The following is an 8,222-nucleotide window of genomic DNA, read 5'->3' as shown; positions in this document are numbered from 1 at the left end:
AGGAATGTGTTACTCCACTGGGCAAGGGGCCTGCCAGCAGCATGCAAACACCCCCGGTGACCCACCCTTCCAGGTCGGAAAAACTCGTCTTTGCAGTTCCACACACTCACTCACTCCCTCCCTCCCTCCCTCCCTCCCTCCCTCCCACCCACAGCAGATACCCACATGCAGCCCAGCATCACTGCCTCCCCTTTCCAACTGGGCCAGGACCGGGGCTGGGAGCACTGGGAAGCAGCTGAGAAAGCCAGAGGCTCTTCCCGGAACAGAGCAGCCCCAGCGCCACATGAGATGGGGGTGAGAGGAAAACGCATCATCTGGGGACAGTGAGATGCCTTCCTCCTTCTGGACTGGATGGGAACCAGTTCCCCATACTCATCCAGTCCAAGGCCATCCAACTCTCACACATGGGGTCACCTTGCTCCCTCCCCCAGGTAACCACTCTCCTATGTAGGAGGTGCTTTCACAGTTGCAAAAGCTGTGTGAGACAAGGGGAGAAGAGAGCTGCCCACCCATTACCCACTCCTGAATGCTCTGGCTGCTTTATCCCCATGCCTGGTACCCACAGCACAGCCCTCAGGGATCCAGCAGTGGCAGGTACAGCTCAGGTGTGCCCAGGAGGGCCAGTGAACTTTGAGCAGCATTTGCTGTGACCAGGGCCAACGCCCAGAGGAACAGGAGCAGTCAGGGCTAGGATGGAGGTACGGGAACAGCTCCTGTCCTCACACACGAGCCCAGCACGCTCCTGCCACCAACCCCAGCCCACCCAGGGGCATCTCATACAAACCCTGGAGCTGCAGATGTTTCTAGAGCACCACCACCCTGGCCAGACTACACGAGAGCTCTTCCCAGGGCTTGGACCCTACCTCAATTTACCTGGACCCTTCCCTGTTTGTGCTGAAAAGCTAGGCACACCCGGACAAGCACCCCACCAAGACTGGTACCACAGCAGAAATTCTCCATCCCATCAGCACAAACATCTGGGCACAGACCTGCTAAATTCAAACATGGAGTAAGCCTGGCTCAGGTCCTCAGGTCTGCACTGGCACAAGCATTCTTGCAGTGGGTAAGAGCTCTGCAGTGCAAAGTCACCATGGACCTGCAGCATGAGGCTAGGGACACTGGCACAAGTTCCTGGGCACCCACCACTCCTGTCAACACATCTCCCTCAAGGCAGCAGGAGCTAGCATGGAGGGCTGGGCAGCAGGGACCAGTCATTCCCACCTCAGTCCAAGGTCCATACATGGCAGACATCCCACTGCCAACCTCTGATCAGCAGCTGCTCCGGGCTGGGAAGAGCAGACGAAAGCAGAGGTGACGGGAACCCTGGTTAAGGGTTGGTCCATCCTGGCACCACACCTGGCAGCTTGTGCTCCTTAGTCACTGGTTTGCCCCCCACACCCAGCAGAGCCACCTCATCTCATTGCTCCTTGCACAGGGCACCATAAGGAAGCGGTATTCCTCACAGGGAAAAGTTGCTTCCTCCACAGGCAAAGGGAAACAGGAGGATCACACTGCACCCACTGCCACCCTGAAGCACCCTAACAGGCTGAGGGCACACAGGAACACAACAGAGCACATTAATCCAGAGATCAGGCCCCACATGCAGCAGTCACTGGACAAGGCAGAGGGACAGGCACTCCTCTGCCAAACCAACATCAGCAGCCTTCCTGGAGGGAAGGAAGGCGGATTAGCAACAAGCACAAGACAGGCAGGAGCTGGACATACTCATCAGCCTGCTGCTGGGGGTTTCCAGCACAAGAACTGGCTCTTAAGAAACCATTTCCTCCCCCAAACAGGCTCCTCAGATGATATAAAGCAAAGAGGAGGTTGTGGCCACCTCAGAGAACTCGAGGACTTTGGTCGAGAGCCCGTAAATCCAACCCCTTTCCGACAGCCTAGCGCTGAGGCACATTCCTGAACTCCGTGCCAGAGGACAACCTCCTTTGCTGGCCAAGCCCTGTGTCAAACTCAAAGGAGTGCCTGAATTGCCCAGGTTTGGGTTTTGTCATCACATCCAGCCAACACCTGTTGTCTTCTATTGACCCACACCAGCTTCAGGTTCCGCTTCTCTGTCAGCAAGGCAGGGACGGGACACAGCCATGGTGCTGCAGAGACAAGGGGGTTCAGAGCCAGTAGAGCTCTGTACTTCCCTGGAGACAGCATCACCACTGTCTTGGGAAAGGGCTTTGTCCTTGCCAGCAGTAAATGAGAGACAGTTATGAGGGGTTGTTGGGAAGGGAAAGCAAGAGCTTCACCCAGCACTCTCCCCCCTAAGGCCACAGACACTGGTAAGCTATTTCGAGAAGCCAATAGCCTTCCAGGCATGATCCAAGCCACACTGTTATTTTCTGGATGTCCTAAAGCCACCTCCACAGCAGATACAATGGGCCAAGGTCTTATCTCCATGCCAGAGGCTGGAGGAGGGAAAAGACGAGAGGCAGTCCAGGGACAGACACTGGCTCCGCAGTCTGGGCTGGACCATTCATCTGCCTCCCAGCCCATCTTTAGGGAAGGGATGGCCTCAAGGGCTCCTCAACCACAACCATCAGGCCCTGACCTCCGTGTCGGAAGGGAGGAGGCTCACCCCTCTGCGGCAGCCCAGGCAAGCCCAGCACGCTCCACTGAGTGAGCGCTTTCATCCTCCCACCGCTTCCAGGAAGGTTCTGCGCGAGATTCCAGCAACGCTGCGTACGGCAAAGGACAGTCCTCTGCACACTCAAGAGTCCAGCCAAGGGGAACAGCAGATCCTTAAAATCTGCCTTTTTGCTGTTTACAGAGCACAAGCAAACTCCAGCAGGTAAAGAACCTGTCTCAAGAATGCCCTGGGAGCAGGATGGAGCGGACAAGGTAACCCTGGGAAACTACTAACAATTTTACTGCCTAGGCTCTTCCCACTGGCCTGGTGGACACTGCCCTGCTCCATTGGCAGGAGCCACAGCAGAGGCAGGAGCCTGGGAGTCACCAGCCAGCTGCTTACCCCACCTTGCCACATCCAAGAGAGAGGGCACGGAAGTCGCAACTTCAAACACAAGCTGTGAGCACGGCTTACAGGATCCCAGCGCACCTGCAAAGCTGAGGACAAGCTGAATTCTCCACACCAAAGACCTGGACAGTCAAGTCCAGAAGCATCTGTGCAGGGCAGGGAGGGCATCAGCGAAAACACAGGTAGCTGCAGTTCAATACCATCACAGGGCTCCATGCACTGAGATGCTCCTTTCTGGTTCACCGGGAGCTGGGCAGAAGCCTGGGTGCCTCAACCCTGGGAGAGGAGCCTCCAGCCCCTGGTCACAGAACAACCCAGGCACGCCAGATAACACCCTGTGAGCCCCATCATCACCGGCTCCCTGGAAGGGTAAGGGCACCTTGTGAGCCCTTGAAGAGAGAGAGGGAGGCACTCCAGGAGGTCCACCCCTCTCTCCAACAATCAGAGGAAGCTTTGTTGTCCAAGCTCCCTCGCCCAAAGCCCAGGGCCATAACGGAGGTGCCCCACCTCCCTTCTGCCAGTCCGCGGGTGCCTCGCAGATGCCAGCAGCCCTCATGACTGAGAGACACCCAAACTTTCTCACCCAAGCTAAGTCTCCTCTCTGCAACGCTCCGAGGAGGCATAGGAATGCCCACGGTGCAGGAGGAAGCGATGCCGGGGAAGGTCACCAAGGAAGGCACGACGAGCGCTGGGTAAGGGGAGGCAGCCGGGCTGTCGCTAAATGACAGTGTGGCCAAGGGAAACTCAGAACGAAGCGGCGGCTGAGCAGACCCCCGAGGCCGGCTCCAGGACCGTCCTGTCTCTTCGGGAAGCGTTTCGGTGTCGCTTGGGAGCTCGGGCGGACGGGCCTGTCGGGCTGTTTTGAAGCTCACAGCGATTGCATTAGGAGGAGCCGCAGCCCCACCCGCACACTTGACCCCCCCGGGCACACCGGCCCCTTCCCCGCCAGAACAAAGGCGCAGGCAAACAACACACCGGGCGACGAGCCCCTGCGCAGACCGGCAGAGCCGAACTAGGTGGACGCAGAGCTGGAGAGCCGGGCCGTACCTCGGCCGAGACCCCGCGGGGAGACCCAGCCCCGATCCCCGCCCGAGGGCGGGGGGGGCCCGCCGGTGCCGGCCGCGGGAAGCTGGCACACGGGCCGCCTTTGTTCCGGGCAGGGCGAGCGGCGGCGGCCCCGGGCGGGGAGCGGGGCGGCCGCCCGGCCCAGCCGCCTTTGTGTCGCTCCCCGCGGGCTCCCGGGCGCCGCCAGCGCCCCCGCCAGGGCCGGGCCCCGCCGCCCCACCGGTCCCGCGGGGCGCGGCCGCGCCTGGCGCGGGCTCTCGGGCAGGACGGGGCTCCCGGGTCCCAGTACTGACCGGCCCCAGCAGGAGAATGCGGCCAAGCCCCGATCCGGCCCGCCGGGCGAGGACCGGACCGGCCCGGCCCGGCTCGCCCCGCCGCCGCCGCGGAGGCGTGCGGCGCCCGGCAGGCGCCAGCCCGCACTGGCTCCGCTCCCTCCCCTCTGTCCCCTGAGCGGCGGCACGGACACCGCGATCGGGACTCACCGTGGCCGGCCTCCTCGGCGGACGGGCGAGGGGGGGGCGGTCCCGCCCCGCGGCGGCGGCACGGCCACCCGGCCCGCTCCGCTCCGCGGGTCCCGCCGCGGCGGCGAGGGGAGAGGCGAGGCGGGCGCCCGGTGCGGCGGCGGCGCGGGTCAGGCCGGGTCCCGCCGGGCGGCGCGGGGCGGTGTGTGCGGAGCGCGGGGTCGGTCGGCTCCCGCCGTGCGCCCGCGCCGCTCCCGCACCTAAAATGGAAGTTGGTCCGGCGGGCGGGGCGGGGCGGGCGCGGGGCCGCCCTCGGCGTCAGCAGCCGCGACAAGGACGGGCGGGACCGGGGCGGAGTCGGGGTGGCCGTCCCGGTGGGGTCTGTTCTGAGAACTGTCCGTCTCCGCTATGTGCACCGTCCCGGTGGGATCTGCCCCAGCGGTGCAAATTCTCCAAACTAGGGTCTACCCTCAGATGGGCCCCACCTCTGGGCCATGCCGCCCGGGAGCAGACCAGCTCCTCCTTAAGGTCCGGGTCTGCCCCGGCATGGTGCGGCAAGGGGCTCTCTGGGACACCCCCGGAGGAGAGCCTCCTCCGGCCTGTCCCTCTGGAGCGGGGGGAAAACAGGTTACCTTGTCCAGGGTGGAACTTGTCCAGAAGCAAGATTCCATGGCAGGTTGGGCTGCAGTACGTCCCCGGGAGGTCGCCCGGTCCCCTCTGGGTCTACGGAGCAGGTGCTGGCGGGACCCCAGCTACAGCTCATCCTCAGTGGTGGAGAGGTTCCCCTTCCCTGGGAGGCAAGGAAGTAACGCCGGGCCAGCCCCATCGCGTGTTCCGGGCTGCTCACCTGGGAGAAGTCCACGTCCCCCGAAGGGGGGACAATTTTCTGCCTGGTGTGCGCAGGGGAGAACCCTGACTGCCAAACTCCTAGTGAGATAACGATAGAGGAAAAGAGTTGAGGATGGTTTTGGGTGGGACAGGTGATTCCTGGGGTAAATACACACTGGGAGGCAGGGAGGATGCGATAACAGCCCGCGGATGGAGGTGTGAGGGAGGTGATCCCGAGTGTGTGTGGGGGGGGGGGTGTTGCTAAAGGTGGTACAGAAAGGTGTAATGAGGTGAAATGGGATTTGATGCAAACGAAGGGCACTTCTAGGGGGATGATTAGGGCGTGGGACCTCTAAACTCTCCCTGATGTTTGGTTTGTAAAACAGAGCATCCAACCAGCTGGCAGCAGAGGGAGAGCTGGTCCACCCCTCCCAGGGAAGAGAGGGTCTCTCCATTCCACAGCAGTGTGAGACCTTCTCTCTGCATCCCTTCATCCTTGTTGTCACCCAAAACCAGCAAGCTGGGTCCCCTCTCAGCATTGTGCCTCGAGTGAGAATTGCTGCCAGATTGGAAATAATTCCCATCTGCCTTCCCTTCCACTTAGACCACACAAAGAGGAAGGTGGGTCCATCCCCTGAGTCTCAGGGACAAGGAGGGAGAAGAAGAACTCTCAAAATTCCTTCTGGGAAGAAGATCCTTGCCCACTTGACACCTCCCAAGGGACAGCTCTCCTTCAGGGAAAAGACATCAGAAACACCTTGCTCTTCCATCCTCAGCCCCAGTGACACATCCTTCTACGCCTCTGCCTGGGCAGTTGGAGCAGCAGGGTTTTGGAGGTTCATGCATGGTCCTGGCACAGTCACACCCTCCCTCTGCCCTCTTCAAAGGCTAAAGGTGCTCTTACAAACACAGCTCTGACACCGGGTGAGTGTCTCCTGTCCTCAGGATGGAGCTGCACAGGGTTTATCCAAGCACTGGCCCTGCCCCAGCCCTACCCTAGCCCTGCCCCAGCAGCTGGAACACCCAGCAGAGCATGCTTACTTTGGAAGGCAAGCTGGACCCTGATCCTCCAGCTTCAGCTCATTATGCAGCAGATCACACTCTTGTTTCACTATAACTCCTGGGCAGAGGAGTCTGTCCCACTGCATCCTGGGAAGAGGAGACATGTGTTACTAGCATGGGAAAATTTCCCCTCTTTTACAGTAATTGCTTGTAATAACATCTTGCACATCCCCTTTCATCCTACAGCTGATGCCTTTCCCAGATGAGATACCCAGAAGTGCAGCTGCCACCGGAACAGAGCAAGACAATTTGTTTACAAGGCCAGGCCCGTGCTCTTGGCGGCCGAGGGCAGGAGGAAGGGGGGGCTGCCGTCTCTGGGTCCATGCAGGCAGCTCAAGGGGATGGCCTGCATTGTTCCAGGTCAGGATAACAAGGCCCTTCCGCAGCCCCTTTCCTATGGGAATCCCGACAGGTTGTTGTCCCTCCCCGCATGAGGGGAAGTGCGGCACCAGGGGGATGAGGGCACTCATCCGTCCGACGCCAGTGCTGAAGGGGGAGAAGGAGGGAATCTTTCCAGCTCCCACTGGTTCTCTCCAGGCCACAAAGCAAGCCCAGAGCCCACCCTGACACCTTCCCAGTGCAGCTCCATGTGCTTGGTGTTGTCCCTCCTTCCCACTAGCCTCCCACCGTGCTTGGGCTCTCCCATGCCCACAGACCATCCTGCTTTCAGCTTGGCTGTATCCCATCTTTCCCTCATACTGTCAAATTCCTGGTACATCTTTTACCCAAATGTGCATGTGACTGAAGCGTGCACAAAAATCTCCTTCCCTCCCAGCCCAACAAGGATCTATTGCCATTTACAGTCTCTCCTTTTCTCCTTTCCCAGCCTCAGGCCTTGCCTTTATCCATCCTTTTTACCACTCTGTGGGGTCCAAGGTCCCTCTGGAGAGCAGGGACTCAGAGGCAGGTCCTGCCCTGCAACACAGGCAAAGGGGACATAGCTGAAAACGATCCTGGCTATGAGCCTTGAGATGGGAATTTCCTTTCTTGTACAGAAAGTGGCTCAGAAACTGCTGATTTGAGGGCTTGTGAGACACTGGAAAGACAGGATTTGTCCTGTAGAGAGGCCTCTTTTCCTATCAATAGCAGAGGGAGCCTGAGCAGCCAGCATAGTTTAAGCCTTGCCTTCCCCTCTGCAGTGAATCCCACCAGGAGATAAGCCCCGCTGGACATTCCCAACCCTCTGAGTCACCAAGGACTGAGCCCAGCCAGGAACCAAGGGCCAAGGACACCACTGTGCTGCAGGTCTGCATCCTCTGAACACCTGAAAGTGGACAGAAAGATTAGGGGTCTGACACATTTCACAGTGAAAACTGCAATCCCATACTTTTTCCCAGGAAAATCTGGCAGCAGAAATGGTGTTTAGAGAGAGGGGTCAATGGGACCAAATGCTGGTGGTGATTATTTTTCCACTCTATGTTATTTAGCTTTGAATACTAGTAAAAATGACACTCATAAAAGGCCTCTTTTGTGTACCTACAATGGGAGTGGCTGCTAGGGAGCCAGTTCGAATATCAGTGAATTTTAAGGGCAGACAAGGCCACTGGTGGTGGGGGAGGAGCAGCACTGCAGCTGTTGGGGTACAGTGGAGTGGGGGCTTTGTCTGACAGGGATTAGTGCTGAAACATTCAAACCCCAGCACCACTCGCTGTGGAATGTGGCTGCCCCCTGTCCCACTGTGGTCCCACTCACTGTCACAGGGTACTCCATGGCATCTGGATCCATGCACTCCCAGTGAAGTCAGGCTTTCCAGGCGACAACTCTGATCATTGTAATTCCAAAGGATTGCAAAGGGTGGGGGAGGAAACATCTCTATTTTCCTT

The sequence above is a fragment of the Cinclus cinclus genome, chromosome 6 (genome assembly GCF_963662255.1).
Source record: "Cinclus cinclus chromosome 6, bCinCin1.1, whole genome shotgun sequence".
NCBI lineage: Eukaryota > Metazoa > Chordata > Aves > Passeriformes > Cinclidae > Cinclus > Cinclus cinclus.
Note: the sequence above shows the minus strand (reverse complement) of the source record.